Raw genomic sequence first — 17,311 nt, forward strand, 5'->3', positions numbered from 1 at the left:
GTGCTATCGGTCTCACAGGAGACTGACCAGGGGAAACGTTTATAAAGCTCCGAAAGCCGAGTTAGGGAAAATTTCCATGTTAAAACAGTAAGTCTCCTTAAATGTCATCTGCCAGTGACCTCTAAAAAAGAAAAAAGAAAAATCATTCTTTACAGTGGGAAGAAGGAAAGAGCTGCTAAAATTCATGCTAGGCTTGCATATAAATTCTGTAGATTTTTCATGCTGGCAAACACCGAGACTGGGTATATCAACAGAGTTGTTCAAAGTTGAGTTACTGAGCACCAAAAATAAAGGTCCCTGAACGTAGAGCAGGGCTCAGCCCTTCCTCTGTGAGCTTGAGACCGTACAGTTGCCTGTTTGCTACAAACACAGGTCCAGGTTTCAAGTATCTTTGCTCTTCAAAAAAAGAAATTACCTTTGAGATGGGTGTTTTTACAAACTTTGAAGTAGCGTCTTTGTGTTCACCCACTAGCTCAAAATACCTATGGGCTTTCTGACCAAATTGCTTCATGTTTTTGGATGCTGCTTTCTCCAAGCCCAGACTTACTGCAGTAAGGGCGCTGCTCATTTGCACAAGGTGACCTACTTGGACCACAGTAAAGGTGGTTAAAGTGGCATCTCTCATGCCCCTCAGCTACTAGTCTCCGGCAACACCGGCCTGCCTCTCTGGTGCAAGGTGTGTGCCACCAACACCCTCCTGCCTTGCCACCAAGGCTCAGGAGTCCAGGGACAGGCAACAAGTTTGCTCCCACGTTTGCAACAAGTTTGCTCCCCCATTTACAACGGGTAACCTGTAGTTGTCGTGCAGGTCTACGGACAATGAACCAGTAAGATTGCCATCTGGCCAACCTTTGGTTGACCTATGCTACATTTTAGCCTCACTTTCTGCCACGTCTTCAATTATTCGTTCACTCAAAATTTGTTTTACAGGGTTGTAAACCAATGAGGTTGGATTAATGAGTGTGTAAACAGCTTGGATCACTCCCTCCTTCCTATTTCTCACACTAGCTGGATTCCCGTGTTATGGTATCTGTCTCTGATTTGATAGATCAGAAATCCTTACTATCAGACCAGCAATTTCATGGGCCAGTTCCCTTGGCACTGGGGATGGAGATTACCTGGTCTTTCTAGCTAGAATATATTAAACTCCGAGTTTAGCTTTAATCTGTAGTGGGGTAATTTCCATTTCTCTGAACATTCCCATTAGTCATCCTGGCTCTGACCCTGCAGTCCAGATAATTATCCTTATTGAATTGCAGAGGCAAGCTAGTCTCTTATTTTTTGAGGCCTAAATAAATTGTTACTCCTTTTAACCTAAGCAGGAAGCTGAATGTCAGGTTCTCACAGATAATTTCATTTAGGAGGGTAAATCAACAGGAGGAACTGAGTGGCTCTGAAAGAGTTTTGTTTGCTTGCTTGCAGGGATGTGTGAAGTCCAGAACGAAAGGCTCCGATGGGTTCCCGTCTGTCTGGTCCAGGTTCAGATGGACGATGCTGGAGCTGCCAAGCCCAGGCAAGGCTTCCCACAGAGCTGAGGCCACTGTCACTGTGGCCACCCCACCCCACTAGCAGCCAACTGCAATGCCTATGGTCCCAAGCACTCAAGCTCCCACACAATGTTTTGTTAGCCTTTGAGAAAAATTGCTTATTAGCACCTTTTTTCAAGTCCCTTAATTGAAACATTAAGCCACTGATTTCAACATGAGTTAAGCAATCCGATAACCTTAGTTTATGTCTGATCCCTCCCTTGCTGCAAGAGTAGGCCACTTCTTCTTGCCCCAGTTGTACACAGCATTTTCATATTGTTAAACACTTCTAGGAGGATGCAACAGCTACAGATGTCTCTGCTATTTCTTTTTGTTTCTTTGCAAGGTCTAACCAGACCCGATGGGGGTTATTTCTCACATTTGCCATAGACAGCCTGATCTCAAATGCATGGTTTCTTTCTTTTCCCTTTGCTTTCTTCTTTCTTGGTCTCCACTCATAGGACCATTTATGAGACAGTTTTGATGTGTCCTGTTAAGCCCGGAGTCCTTCCGTGCCCCTCTCCCTCCCTGCCTGGGGTACCACATCCTGGTGGCCTCTGGTGGGTTGGCCAGGATGGAGCGCAGAGGGACAGCAGTGGTGGCAGTGATGCCTTCCCTGGCCACCATGTACCATTCCTCCGGCTCTTCCGCCTGCCACAACCAAGCCAACGTCACCGGCCTCTCACTTTCTGCTGAGCACTCTTCTTCACCGTGCTGTCTCCCTGGTCCAGGGCCATGACGCAACCATACAAACACCTGCATCAATACAATAGGAGAGGTGGCACACAGCAGGAGCAAGAGACATGGCAGGATACGACGGCCATGACCGTAGAAAGTCAAAGCCCCTTTTTCCACATTATCTTGCTATAGTTTACTTTGGTTGTCTTTCTAGTAACTTAAACCAAATCTGCTTATGTTCACTTAGTCCAAGGTCGTCTTCCACAATGAGTTTTTCTATACCCAGCTGTATGGCTAACAAAATAAGTTAAAGTGACATCATCCTTGATTGGCTCAATGACAAGTGAGCTGCTGCATCCAAGAATACCTGGGGTTGCTGACCGTCAGTAGGACTATTTTCCAGTTAGTAACTGTGAACTTTAAGTCTTTGCAATGATGTGATTCTCAGGAGCACCTATTTCTGATGAAACTGCAAAGCTTTCTCCCACTTTTAAATCCAGTACTAGGAGTGTGCGGCAGAGCACACTGAGCCCCTTTCACAATCCCTAGTTCGTGAATCATCTCTGCAAAATTAGCAGGCAATACCACACTCCTCTTTTCACTCTGGCCTCTCTGTTTCCTTAAGAGCTCACAGACTGGTCACTTGTTCTTTCTGTCTATCTGTCTGTCTGTCTACCTATCTGTGTATCTATCCATCTATTATCTTCTGTCTGCCTGTTGTGGTCGTTGCTGTTGCTCCACTCTTGTCTGTACAATATCCGTGTTTTCTTCCCTCCATTCACTCGCTGACCAGCTCCCTAACGAGTGTGCAAACACTGTGGTTGTGTCTTCCTGATCTTGTCCACATTCCTACCTGCACTGGGCCCAGTCCTTCACCCTCTGCGTTTCTGGCTATGCAAATGAATTTTTCAACCATAGGATTTTCCCCCTGTCCTTCCTTTTCTCATTCCTTTGTCCAGTGATATCTCTGCTTTTAGATTGCTTTTCTCTGTCTCTGTAGTAAAACCAAGCACATGGCTTCCCTATATAACCTCCTCCTCTGATTTTTTTTTAAAAAACCTCTTCTTTGTCTAGGCTTTCCAGTATTTATCCCATCAGATTGGTAGCTTGGGTGTGCAGGTGAAGTCCCTTTGCCAAGAGAAGCCCTGTTCCTGGAAACGTCTACTGTTGCAGCAAGAACGTGGTGATGTTCAGCTCATGCCCTACTGTCATGAGGGATGACAAATGAGTTTTCTTTGTCCTGGATCCCTGAGGAAGTACAACTACTCCTTTTCAGTGTTATTATCAATAACTTATAAGAATCTGCTGGTTATTCGGTATGAGCTAATCAAGCAGAAAAGTAGATTAACTGCATTAATTCACTTTCATTTAGCTTTTATTGGAGTTTACTGCTTCAGCAGTTATTTGCTGAACTTGAAGATTGCTTACTTCACCCTGTGAGCAAACTGGTGTGTATTGTCCATTGCTGTAGGTACCTGTGGCTTTTCTGGTTTAAGGCTACCGAGGCAAGTGTAGATGTACAGGACACAGGATCTGAACTCCTCTGCCCTGGCCCCCAGCTGTGGCTGGAAGTGTTGAGATAGCAGTGCCACTGACTCTTGTTGGGATCGCATGGACAGTTGCACCTCTTGGTTGGCCAGAAATATAACCCTGGCAGGAAAGAAGTGATCCAAGGAGAGGAGGAGCAAATCCAATTGGTGTGCTGATGTGAAAACAAGCCTTCAGGCCAAAAGGCTTTTGCAGACATAGATTGAGCTGTTTGAGTAGTCATAGCCCCTGGTAGCTGACTGTTCCCCCCACTTGCTGGGGTTGTCACCATGACAGCGGGATCCCATCATAAGGCATGTGAACACTCGTCACATCACTATGGCATCCCTTCACTACACTAAAATCCCTGGGGACATGCACTGAAAACAAGTGGGTGCACTCATGCAATCCTTTATGAGGCTGCCTGTGTGGTTGCCCATCAAAGGACAATAATGAACATCTGGGGTGGGATTCCTCCGCAAAAGTGGTCACCTACATCTAAATATAGGCAACTACAGACAAACCAGGTATCTACACCCCACCTCAATGGGGCCTGGAGAATGGTTCAGATGATCAGATTTAGGTGTCCACTGGAAGGTGAGAGGAGTCCACTAACTGGAGCTGAATCCTACCTTTGATGACTGACAAAACCTTCATCATCTCCAAGGGTTTTCTAAATTACTACATCTGTAAACCCAGGCACTTTCTAAACAAGTGGAGGCTTTTCTGCAAGGTCAGTCACAGACCCAGCCAAAGCTAACGGTTTCCCCCCACACACACACATGCCTTCTCCAGCCTTCCTGGGGCCAGAGAAGCTACTGCTGCCTCGCCCCACTCCCTACCCCACACCTCTCGTGCTAGAGCTGGAGGGAGACCAGTGACAGCTCCTCTTGTGCCCCACATGTTGTGCCACAGCTGGGACAGATCAGCACAATAGTTGAGTGGCAGACACAGTGGCTGGTAACTATTCACTATTTCCTTTCTATTATCCATACTGTTCAGTATTTGCGGTGAGAACATGTGCTGGGTGGGGGATGGCATCTGTGTAAATGTGTGGCCCTGTCCCTCCCTCTGCTAGCCACGGCAGAATGGCTCCGTGCTGCTTCTCCTTCTCTCCAGGTAAGCCACAAGGAAGGTGCATTTTCCTTGCCATTACTGCCACCTCCGATCTCTGTTTCAAAATCAGCTTTCTGAAACTCAAGGAGGAAAAACATTTCCTTCCCTTCCGAGCACAGGTAGGTTTTGCTTGTTGAGGCAAAGGGTTGCAGTGCCTGTCTTTCTGCACTGCAGCGCCAGCAAATATGTCTCACAGGAACATTTATGCCCGATACAGACATTAAGGCATCCATTTGCTCCAGGATACGAACGCAGAGACTTCTATTTCCACAACTTAACCTGTTTAACCTTGTTTGTCTACTAACAAATTCCGTTTAAGTGCTGTTCTTTTTATTTTGGTTGCTGTTGCACAGAAAGATGTTCATCAGGAGAGAAGACTGTCTGTTCGTGTCTGAGTTTACTGAAGAAAAATAGGCTTGGGGTTTGGGTTTCGTTCCTTTCGTTGCAAAGACACCTAAACGAGTCACAGGGTTCCTCATTTCCATCACTGAGCCTGCAGATGATGCCCTCCAGGTGACGCTGGCCAGGAGCACAGGGCTTCCCATCTATTTCCTAACCACCTGGCAGCGATGCAGCAGCAGCACCAGGGAAAGATGGCAGTGGGGAGTAGGTTGGTGTCCCTGGGCTCGTTCATCCATCTGCCAGGTTGTCCTGAGGCCACATGGGGACAAGGATAGCCAGGAGTGGCCTGGGCACTGGCCAGCCTGTGCACCGGTGCCAACCAGGGCCACGTGCCATGCATCCCTGTGGGAGACATCCATCCCGAGGGGAATTAAGTGACTGGCGTGTTACCATTTTCATGTGTACATTAAACAGCACTGATGATTGCAAATTAACAGTCCTTTAGCCTACATTAGAGTATTGTCATTGAATAACTGCGCACAGCGTGAAAATTGCCATTGATGGCAGGGCAATTTAAGGAGGAAAATAAGTGCCCTTTGAAGCAGGATATGTACAGCTACGTCTTCTGCAAGCTGATGGCTTTCCCAGGGTAGCCCAACATGGGCAGATAACAACACTGAGCAAACACAAGTCAAAAGGCTTTCAGCAGATGCTGAGGAAAACAAAGAAACGCTCAGGATTGTTTAACCGAGAGCAGACTCCTGGCAGCATGTTCCAAGCACCGGCACAGCCAGTCCTAGAGCCACGCCGTGCCAAGATGAGGTGCCCCAACAGCAGGAGCCCAGATTTGCCCCCAGGTGATGGAGATGGCAGCGTAAGTCATGGTGCTTCAGCCAGCTCTGTGCCATGAAACCACTGCGGGCACTTGAGCTTGTGCCCCTGGAGGGGTGCGATGGACTGGGACCATGAGCCGGTCTATACCCCACATGGGCACTGAGTATTTCAGGAATACTTTCTGGCTCTGCACAGAGTGCCTTAGGCAAAGGGGTTTGGGTGCAGAAGGTCCCTCAGAGCGCACATCGCGCTCATGCAAGGCAAAAAAAAGGGGTGGAGGGAGGAGGCAGGGGAGAAAGGGAACAGCTGCCTCACGTATGAAAAGATTTGCCAAGCCCCCATGGTTAGATTTAATAGCTGGGTGCTGCGAGCCCAGGAGAACAATGTAATTTATGTTGTTACTGCTAAAAGGCTGGTTTGATGGCGAGGGCTTCATTTGAGTTGCCTAAAACGTTTAACAAAGGGGAAAGTGAAAACAAACATGAGCGTTGTAATAAAAATGATGAGGATTTTGAGGAGACTGCCAGGCACATTTTTCCAGTGTTACGAAGTTCTGTCCTGAAAAGCGGCTCCTTTTGTCTATTTGAACTCTAAGACATGAAGCTGGAGTTAGAGGTAGAATAATTAGGTTTTGCTTTAACGACCCAAGTTGCTGGAACAGTAGTTAAGTCACCCTGTTGTGCTTGAACAGCAGAAGCGATGGTTCAGAATTAATTTCCTCTTCTTGAAAAATGATTTCTTAGGCATCTTTTTAAAGCATTTTGGGGATGGGAATGGAAGGAGACAGAATGGGTCCAAAGCGAGGAGGTCATGGTATTTGTGTTAAACCCAGCTTTTCTACCAGTACATTGAATATGACAATCTTGTCCTTGCAGGAGCAAAAGCAAAGTGTATGGCTAACCTTGCTGGTTTGCCTGTTTCTGTGCACAGTGCTATTTTAAACACATCATCTTGTCCATCACTGAGTGGAACGTGGCGGGAACTCAAGTTAAAAAAATGTAATCAGCAAAGCTGCTGCTTCATGAAGGCACCACCACGCCGCCTCCTCTTAATTCTGACCAGTATGAGGCTGTACGGTGTTGGCTACTGCCGGTCATCTCCCCACGCCTCAGCAAATGTCACTGTATGCTGCAGGGGGAAATGCTGCTCACAGGTGGTAAATTCACAGGTTATCTGGGTAATGTGTTGAAGTTGGTTGGGTCAGGGTGCCTTTCTTGACCGCCTGCTCGTCCTCTGCTGGCAAAACACATGGAAGGACTCACGCAGTCTCGTAGTGAAAACTGAGGCAGCATCAGCTCTGATTTACTGTTTGGGCTGAAGCACTTCTCCAGGGTGTTTTTGCCCTGAGCAACCGGTCGGCATTGGCCGCCGTCCTAGCCAGTGTCCTCTTGCAGCATCGCTTAGGGTGGTAGTTGCTTAGGGATATCTTACTGATATCAAGAATTCACTGCAAAGTTCCCCTTCCTGCAAAGAGGGCTGTGCCTGCCTGTATTTGCCCACCATTTGGCACTGGTGGGACCACTGGGAACAGGCCAGGTGCTGCCAATCCCTTCCCCTCAGAGACGCATGCTCCTTACATTGCTCCCCACTCCCACCAGAAAGCCTTTCTCCCTTGCACAGCCATGGACAAGCGCCCGGGGGGACATTTGAGATTATGGTCAGCCCACTTTCATCCAGCAAGGCTGATCTTTGCTTGCTGTTAATTGCAGCCGACCGGGTAGCAAAGATTTTGCCGCAGAACTGCTACCAGGCCATTCAGATTATCTGCTCCAGCGCTCTGAGGGACAGCTGGTAAAGCAAATAGTAACAATCCAGAGAAATTATCTTTAGTTGCCTGTAAGCACAGCATTGTAATGCAAGGCTCAAATGAGTCGCTTTTTTTGGGCACGCAAGGTCAGCGTTGCCTTTTGCATATGGCATACATTAGAATAAGCCCAAGCCAGGCACAGAGTCTCTTTACCAAGAAGCTGCGTTTAAAACTTAGATGCGTTTTGCTGCTCTTGTCAGAGATCAGCTTACAGAACGGGCTGGCAGTGAGCTTTCCAGTTTCATGTGTGCAAATACTTGAATATTTTTAGAAGAGTTTTAAGAATACATTATTTTAATTTTTCTTGCTCTAAGACTTGTTGCTACACACAGGAGATGGTCACCAATTTCCCATCAGCTTTAATGGTACAAGATGAGAGATATGCACCCCAGAAAATCCTGCCTGATTTTCATGATGCTGTATATCCCATTCCCTCTCCCTTCCCCACTTACGCAGCTAATGTAACACGGCGGTTTCTTATAGTGGAAAATATGCCTTTTGTTGAGCAAGCCAGACCCAGAGACTCTGAAGATCTCCGTAATTTAAGGGTTTTTCGTTGGGTTTTTTTGCCTTTCTTTGTCCCGGTGTGTGCTTTGCTGTCCCATTCTCCTCCAACTCCGACACACAAGGAAACACAGCGGCAGGGAGAGGTGCCACAGGCAGGACGCGCAGGCAGTGACGCAGCTGCCGGGGCATAAGCATTGCAGGCTTTTCACAATGCACCGTTACACAGGACCTCCACAGCGGTGGGGCATTTGTATCAGGGGTCCCTGGGAAACCCCTGCCCTCTGTCTCAGCGGCCACTGCCAGTGGGCCCCCACGTGAGCATCACCGAGGGCGCTGCCCAGCTGTCAGGGCTGTGCGAGGACAGGCACGGCGTACGCAGCCAGCATTGCACCAACCTGGTGGCGAGAGACTTCTCTTTTAGTCAGCAGAGCTGCAGTCTGTCCTCTGGCTGGCTCCTCTGTGGAGGTTTCCAACGAGGAGATGGCTTTGGCACTGGAGCCAGCTTGGAGTGGGCGTTGCATGGAGATCTGATTCAGATGCGCAGGTTGCCAGATATCCACCAGCTGGCAGAGTATTTCGATCATTAATAATTGCAGGATTAAATGCAAAGCATCAACCATGTTCCCAGAATAAGCCAGGGCTCTCAGCCTTACTGCCTCTGAAAACAAGTTGCTTTTCCTTAAAGTATCCAGATCCAGCATGTATAGCGCTCCTGGAAGGACCTTCGCTCTCCTTCAGGTTCTGTTCATTGTGTACCAGTACCAGTACCATACCTGCGCTGTCACTGGGTGAGGAGGTCATCAGAAAGGGTCAGGCGCTATTCCTGGCATCAACATACAAAGCACGTTTGAGTGATTCCACTGGACCATCCCACTTGAGGCAGAGTATTTGATGCACTTTGTCTTTTCCCGTTTCCAGGCTACTGAAATTTCAAGACATTGATTTGGGCAGCTCTGGAGTATTATTGCTGTTGCTGTGCTTCTATTGCTTCCCATCACTATGCATTTAAATGTTGTATCCATTTCGGTGCTATCAATTTCTTGCCTGTGTTTATCACGTGCAATAAACTCCACTGCCTTGTATTTATGCTGTCTTCAGATGTTTTCTCTTTTGGTGTTGCTATGAGAAGGTGCATGAAGTCTGCTGGATCTACATTCACTGTACGACTCACCAATTGTCACATCTTCACCTCTTGGTCTCATCTTATTAGTCTCATCTTTAACTCGAACAATTCTCATTTTTTCACTGCTGACTGCAGAAGTTTTGCATATCGCTAATCCTTGTTCTTGTCTCCGGCTCACTTTGCTGTTTCTGATGTATGCTGTGAAATGGCATGCTAATTATGCTCTACAGTGTTTCAAGTGGGGGTATAATAAATTTATAAAGAAGTTCCATAGTTTGCCAATTTTCAGATTTGCTGTCTTTTTTGAGGCCACGTTATTGAACACAATAAAGTGCAATGAAGCCTGGCCTAGGTCATATGGTCTGTGTATGATGAAAAGTTTCAAGTCATCCCTTTCCATGGGCATCTTGAAGATTTCCACCCACCACTGTGCTGTCTATCTAGTTTTCCCAGTTAGCACCAGAGCCCCCCAGCCTTCCCCAGTATACATGAAGCTAGCCGTATATTTTGCTACCAGTCAATTCTGCCCCCGCACTGCTGTTCCAGGTCATTAACAACTCTATTAATCACTGTTGCCAGTTTGGAAGGAGAGCGTACCCAACTCTTCACCTCTTGCTGCATTAAAGTGAATCATTTTTCCCTCCTCCTTCATCTCTGCCTGTTTCAGTTGATGATAATCAGAAACATCTTTTGCCCGCTCTTGCCATTTCGGTGCCTTGAGTACCTTTACTAAGTGAGTGGGAATGATGGGTTTGACAGTGCCAGTGAGCTCTTCTGCCAGGTGGTTTTTGCTGACCGAGTCCCAGAGTTATTAGCACTGAGGAAGGACCGAGTAGGGCATGGTAGCCAGCTCTGAGCAGAGTGGGGAGCGGTGGGAAGATAAACTCCTTAGCCGGTTTCTACAGCGTAAGTAGGACGACATTTCATTGAAGCACTTGAGCACATTCCCCATTCAACACCAGCAGTACTATTTCCTCTGCTTACAGCTGGGCAAACAGTCTGACAGCCAGCCTTGAAGACTTGGTGGTCACTTGATCTGAGTTGATCAATGTCCAGGGTAGCTCCAGGTGGGAGACACCCAATACTTCCCATCCTGTGGCCATGGAAGAGGCTTGCAGAGAGGAGGGTAGTCTGCAAAGGCGTCCAGCACATTTGCTACCCAGAAAGACAACCAGCAGGAGGGTTCACAAAACAGTGAATTTCAAATGTCTGCAGAACAGGCACTGGGAGTGAATTTCAAATTCATGTCAAGCGCTGGCAAAAGGAAGTTGCTTCCAAAAGCCATGCTCAATCAGGAACAGATACACCCCGTGACCTTGCATCTCATCAACACTGCCTCAGTGCCATGAATCTCAATTAGCACCGGCAATGCTCACAGCAAACATTAAACAAGCATCTCCTGGGCTGGAATGACTCATTCAAAAGCTATCGGGTGGAGAAAGGAGAGAGCACGTTGCGTCGTCACTAAAACTTATCACCCGTCTACATGGGAGAGAGCCACACAGTCTGTGAGGGCTTTGGTGAAAGCTGCTTTTAGCTTGAAAATATGAGGAGAAAAAGAGCACAACGAAATACAAAGCCCAGCTCCTGTCACCCACTTAAGGATGCCCCCGCTGACTCTGTTTGAGGGAGATCAAACGGGGAGGCCATGTTTTGCTGCTTCCAGTTTCTAATAATCATTGTCGGTGTGATAGGTGGTGAGCACAGGTTTTGCACGTGGCCTCAGAGGAGCTTGTACCCACTCTCTCATCTGAGAAGCAAAGGTCTCTCTTCACTGAAGAAGAAGAAAGTGAGGACATACTGGCACACTTTGCAAAATGACCGAGTCGCTTGGGCTGCAGGTACAAGAGCCTCCCTGACCACAACCTTCATTTAACAAGTTACAAAACCCCCTGTATTTGGCAGACCAGGCTTTCATCACCAAGTGGCACGTTAGTGTAGATCCCACAGAAGGGTCGAGTGCTGGTGCAGATGGAGGAGCAGAGGCCTGATCACCAGTCCTTATCCACAAGCAGAGAGAAGGTGTCCCCCCGGTTACGGCTGGGCAAACAGGCGCTCCCAGGGTGGAGGCCCTGCTCCCAGGGCTCCGCACCGCAGCTGGGCCTGCTGCCCACGGAGGAGGCCGGAGGCGTCCGTACGCACACGAGCTCTGCCTTGGTGCTCGCCCACACCGGCCAGCTGGGACCTCGCAGCCCTTCTGGTGCTTCCTCCCCTTTACCTCTTCACCTTCTCCGCTCAGGCCAGGGCCAAACCCTTCCTCAGGAAGGTCAGCTGCGTCACACCAGTCCTGGCTTGACAACACCCAAACTCTTTGATGGCTTCATCTGGGAGGACGCTTTTGTGTCTGCCTTCCTCTTCCATGCCCAACTCAAAGGTGTGTGGGTCCGAAGCAAGACTGAATATCTCCCCCTCCCCCTTGGAGGCCATTTCAGGCAAACTGATTTTACTAGGGGATGTCAGCTGGCCTCAGCCTGAAAATGTGTTTTTGGAAAAATTGTTTTTAGCGGCTCTAAGAAAACGTTTCCCTATAGGTACGTGCCAGTGGAAACTGCCTGCTTGAATCACCTCATAAGGACCCATCAGAGCAGCTCTCAGACACAGGCAATTTTGATGGTGAGAACAGGCATTTCAGCTATTGCTTTTGCTTACCTCTTTAGGAAAGAAAGAACATTTAGAGGGGTTTTTTGGTGGATTTCATTGGATTGCCACCGTTTCTGTGGGGAAGTTCACATGCTGATTTCTCTCCTGTAGCCATTTTCTTATTGCTCCCTCTCCAGCTGCGAATTTCTCTATCAGTAAAAGCAGTTACTATTATTACAAACTTTTCTCCACATTTCTCCTGGGTTTTGCATGACAACCGAAGTCTGTCTGTGGAATTACTCTTTGCTCAGTCCGTTCAGGGTATCCCATGCACTCCTAAGCCAGAGTGCACCATGCTCGTTGCTTAAATAATTGGCTGTAGGAAGATCTGCCTCCCTGGGTAAGGGCTGGAGAGTCCCCATAGCGGCTTGCTATTCATCACCATGCTGCCAAACAGACCGGCGAGCTTGTTTTTACATATGTAGCCTCCAAGATCAGGTTTACAAAGCATTGCCCCATTTTTTCCTTCCCCTTCATCACTTAAGGATCAGGAAAAGCATTCAGCATCTAGAACCAAGAGGCGTGCAAGAGATGAGTTACCTCCTTGCTTCCCTCTTTCCCGTTCACCAAGCCAGAACGTGAAGACCTCCCCCCCACAAAATGCACCTTATATTCCCTCTGACCATTACAGCTGTGAGCAGAAATGTGCTGTTACACAAAAACGTGCCCTTCTCAGTTTATAACAGCTTTTTAAAAATAATTCCTGCCAATTTACTAAGCCTGACCTCCTGTTTCCCTGGCATTGCAAAAGCCAGCTCTACTCAGGCTGTCCCTTTCCAGGAGATTCCCCATTTGAGCGCTCGAAATGCTTTTTGTCTCTTTTGCCACATAGAGCGCTAAAAGGACTGGAGTAGAGTTTACGTTTACCAAGAATATTTTTATAAGTACAAGACCTACAAAGCTACTTCTTCATCATTTTTTTAAAGAACAGAAGAAGAAAGATCGAAGCTCCACGCTTTTACAACAAACAAAATTAATACAAACTTCGTTTCCTCCTTTGTTGCCTTAAACTCTGTCTATGTTGATGCACTTAGAAGCAGGGCGGTTCTGAAACCAAGGGTTTTCCAAGTTCCTTTAGTTTCAGAGTAACAATAAATGACAATAAAAATTAAACTACAAAGTAGTAACTCTCAGAGACAGAAGTTTGGGGATCCGTCGTGACATGGAGCACTCCTTTGGGCAAATACCTGTCTCCACAACTTCCTTTCCCTAAGTGTGAAATGAGGATATAACACATCCATTTTATTCAAGAGTTTAAAGATCATTGCCTGAGAGCACGATACAAATACAGACTATAAAATCAACAGAGAAGCCAAAAAACAATGTTTTTTTAAACAAATTTCACCGCAAGAGATTGTTAAACCATTAAAACAAAAGGCTGCTGATAAAGGTTACATGTATGGCCAGATAAATTACCAGTAAAGGGTCTGTTAATTATCAGCTGAGGAAAGGATTTCTTATTCCCAGACTTGAATGTGGCACATGAGCAAAGGTGTCTCCCTTCACTCGATTTTAATTTGGCTCTTCTGTAGGAGCCTCAGAAACCCTCCAGTCTCCATAACTGTTCAGTCAACTACAGGAGAAACTCCTGTCCCGCGCTGTCAGCTAGCTGCTTTGGTCACTATTAGAATAGCCAATATTGAGTGTCTCACCAGTGACAGGAGGAAGTTGTGCCTATTGAGAGATGGGCAGGTAAGAAATACCCCATCCTTTGAAGAACCTCAGATGTGCTGGTAGAGAGAAATTCAGAGAGAGGAAAAACATCCTACGCATTACGCTGAAACAAGGTGTCCTACCACCTCCCGCACCTTCAGTGACTTGCAGGTGGCCAAATCCTCTTTGCACGCCCTGAGCATCTCTAAGTAGACTTCTGCATCTTGCTTGATGTGTCTCTCTGGAGAGGGTCCCCTGGGACTACGACATACGTTTTCCAGCACCAGGACACTTCAGCTCTGGCTTGGACACAGGGCCGGAATGCCAAGAGCCAGGGCCTGGGCCACCCTGCAAGATGGCATGGTCTGCAGCTTGACTGCAGGTCACAGCACACGGCTTTTGTTGAGGCTGTTGTCAGAGTGGGGTGCAGGAGGCACGTCCTGGAGAAAGCCAGCTAGAAATATGCCCACAGGGCAGCATTACAGGCATTCATAGCACTAGAAACCAACACAAGGAGGACATCACACTCTGGGGCACCAAGCCGCTTTGCTCTTGGTGCAATTCGGTGAAATTAATGCACCCAAACACCCTAACAAATCTGACAGCACGGATGCTAAATTACCCTGCCGATACACCTTTGGCAGCATGTTTATCTTGGCCAGTACGCAGTTGCTTCATCAATCAGGCAACAGCCAGAGCTTTTACAGAGTCTGTCCACACAAAGCCAGCGCAAAGGGAGATCTGCTCTAAGGGGATTAGAGGAGATCTCTGCTTAATTAGTCTAAGAGGGCTGATCTCAAAGATTATTTCTTACACAGAGCAAAAAAGAGCTACCAAGTGATCTTTGGGTCAGTCAATTACTGCACATATCAGGCAATGTGACAAAACCAGCATCAGTTAAGATTTACAATCCAGAAGAAATCCCATAGCAGAGGTATTTGGGACCATACCGACACAGAGCTGCTCAGGAGGCAGCACAGGCCATATCCCTCTCACAGGGTGACAGAGCAGTGACCTCTGAAATCACAGCGGCCCAATTAGCCCAGCTTATCTGGAAACATCCTCTGCGGTGGCTTTGCAAGGCAGAGCAAGTATTCAGCATGCACTGGTGGTGCAGTTCCTCACCAACACCTTGAAGAGAAGGATGGCACCCCACCCTTCTTGTGATGGACAGCACCTGAAGGTTGGGGTTTTGAGGAAAACGCAGGTTTAGGAGCACTTACGTGATCAGTTAAAGTAGCTGTGTGTTTCTAAACCTACAAAGTCCCAGCTGTGGTCTGCAGGGAAGCTTTGCTAAAGAAGAGGAATCTAGCAGCTGCTGCAATGCTAATCCAGCTTTCTCAGTGCTCACAGCACCATTGCTGGAGCTCATCACCCAGCGTGCGTACAACGGGGCAGACACTGTTCATTCAAGCACTTCCTTACAGGGAGACTTGTAGGGGTAAAGAACAGTGAACTTTCTTTTTTTTTTATCATTACTACCATCAAGCCCAGAGTGATCACCTGCTTCCATCATTTTATCTTTATAGAGATCTTTACAGATTATTTTGATATTGCCATCCAAACTCACTGAGCAGTCAGAAGTCAGAGTCCTTTCCCCTCCTTGCCCCCCTCCAAAGTCTTCCCTTTCCCCCCCCTTTTTATTTGTATTTATAGGTTTCTGGACACATAAAGGTGACAAATAATAACTGAACTTCTTTTTCCTGGAGTTACCAAGATGAGGGAACCTGAATTAGGATTGTATTTTTTTCTATCTTGTTTGCTTGGTTTTTACTGTTTGGTATTTTTTGTTCATTTGTTGTTTTGTTATGGGTTTTTTTGGTTGTGGGTTTTTTTTTGTGGTTTGTTTTTTTTTTTTTCCCCCTCACCTTAGACAAATATGCCAATATTTGGAACAAAGGAAAAATTGTAATGAGGAGGCAGCATCTCAAACTTCTTAAAAGTGTGGTCTTCATAATTTATTGGAAAACTTCGCCACTTATAAATGAGCAAACTAGGTTTATAGTTTTAGCGATACATAGGCTCTGTACATTTCTGAGTCAGAATGTCTCCTGAGAGCATGGGATAAGCGGCTTCTGCCATGAACTATTGATTCAAGAACACAGAGCAGCTGCTACATGCAAAGCCAACACAAGATTTTAAAAAAAAGGGGAAAAAAAAAAAAGGGAAGAATCTCTCTTGTCCTACGTGAAACAAGTTGTTTTCCACGTAGACAAAAGCTGAACATAAGAAGAGGATACTCACCCAGTGGCAGAGGTGACTTGCCTAGGGTGAAGAGCCAGGTACCTTGATGAGCAGTAAATCTTCCCTGTCACTATCCTTCCTCCATACTGACAAACGTGAAGTTTTTACCAATATATGTTTCTCGACAAACCAAAGAGCTCTGAAATTGGGGCTGCCTTCTCCTAATGGGGCAAAACCAATATTTATTACTTTTCAGATTTCTTGTAACCACGAAAAGTGACCCAGAAAATGAGCATTTTGCTTTAGATTTGAAGCAAAGATGAGAGCTCCCTCCCCACTGTCATCTCCTATAGCTTGTCTCCAGGTGGATGTTGTCTTCCTGGATTAAAGATGTCCACCTGATGGGTTAACTGTCACTTTAAATGCAGAGATTAGGGATTATCTCAGCAAACTGTCACGCAGGTCACCTATAGCACTCCCCTGTTGAAAAAGGAAACCAGTAGACAACACGCTGTAAATGCACACCCACACTTCATGGTCTCTGACTGTTTGAATAAGCACGTTCCCAGAAATAACCACAAATACCACCTTCATGAAGAAAAGGTGCTTGAGTTCACCTAATAAAGAGGTGCCAACTCTTACAAAGATTTCTGGAAAGTCTTGAATCTTCGTAGCTATATATTGCCCTGAAAAACTAGGCAGCACTAGAAGCGTTTTTGGTTATCTCCCTCCATCTTAAAACACAAAGCTAAATATGAAATCAATACTGTATCTGACTCAATTTAAGGGTTGCATTCCCCAAAACAAATTTACAATAGAACCACACAGGAAATATGTAAACTTCAGCTAAAAAGCAGTTAGAGAATTACATAGGTCTGGAAAGAATCCTCCCCTGTTACAGCAGCACCAGATACAACTCTTGAGGCTTCGCAGAGAGTTTGAGAAATACATTAATTCATATTGCATTGAGAGTCCTCATCCATTTACTTTCTATCAATAGGATGCTTACATGTCATCCGTTTTGCTTTGCGGAATCCCATCTTCTTTGGATCTATCAGTTACTTGTGTTCCTGTAATTAACATCTCACACAGCAAATACTGTAAAGGTTAACTTATTATTGTCTTAGTTAAAGGGAGAGAGACTTCAAAAGTAAAATTACTAACAATTTCGGAAAGCTTTTCTTGTGTCACTGCATCGGCTGTGAGCCATCAGGCAGGTTATGATGTTCCGGCGTTCAGACTAGTCCTCTACCACTGTTGTTAATGAAGTCCGCCTCTGAATTTGTTCCTAGAGGACTTCATTGTCAGCAAAGCTGACTTCTACTTCTTGAACAAGGTACACTGAGATCTACAGTTGGAAATCCTCCCTGCTGA

This window comes from Cariama cristata, unplaced genomic scaffold (assembly GCF_000690535.1).
Source record: "Cariama cristata isolate BGI_N322 unplaced genomic scaffold, ASM69053v1 scaffold21300, whole genome shotgun sequence".
NCBI classification, from domain to species: Eukaryota; Metazoa; Chordata; class Aves; order Cariamiformes; family Cariamidae; genus Cariama; species Cariama cristata.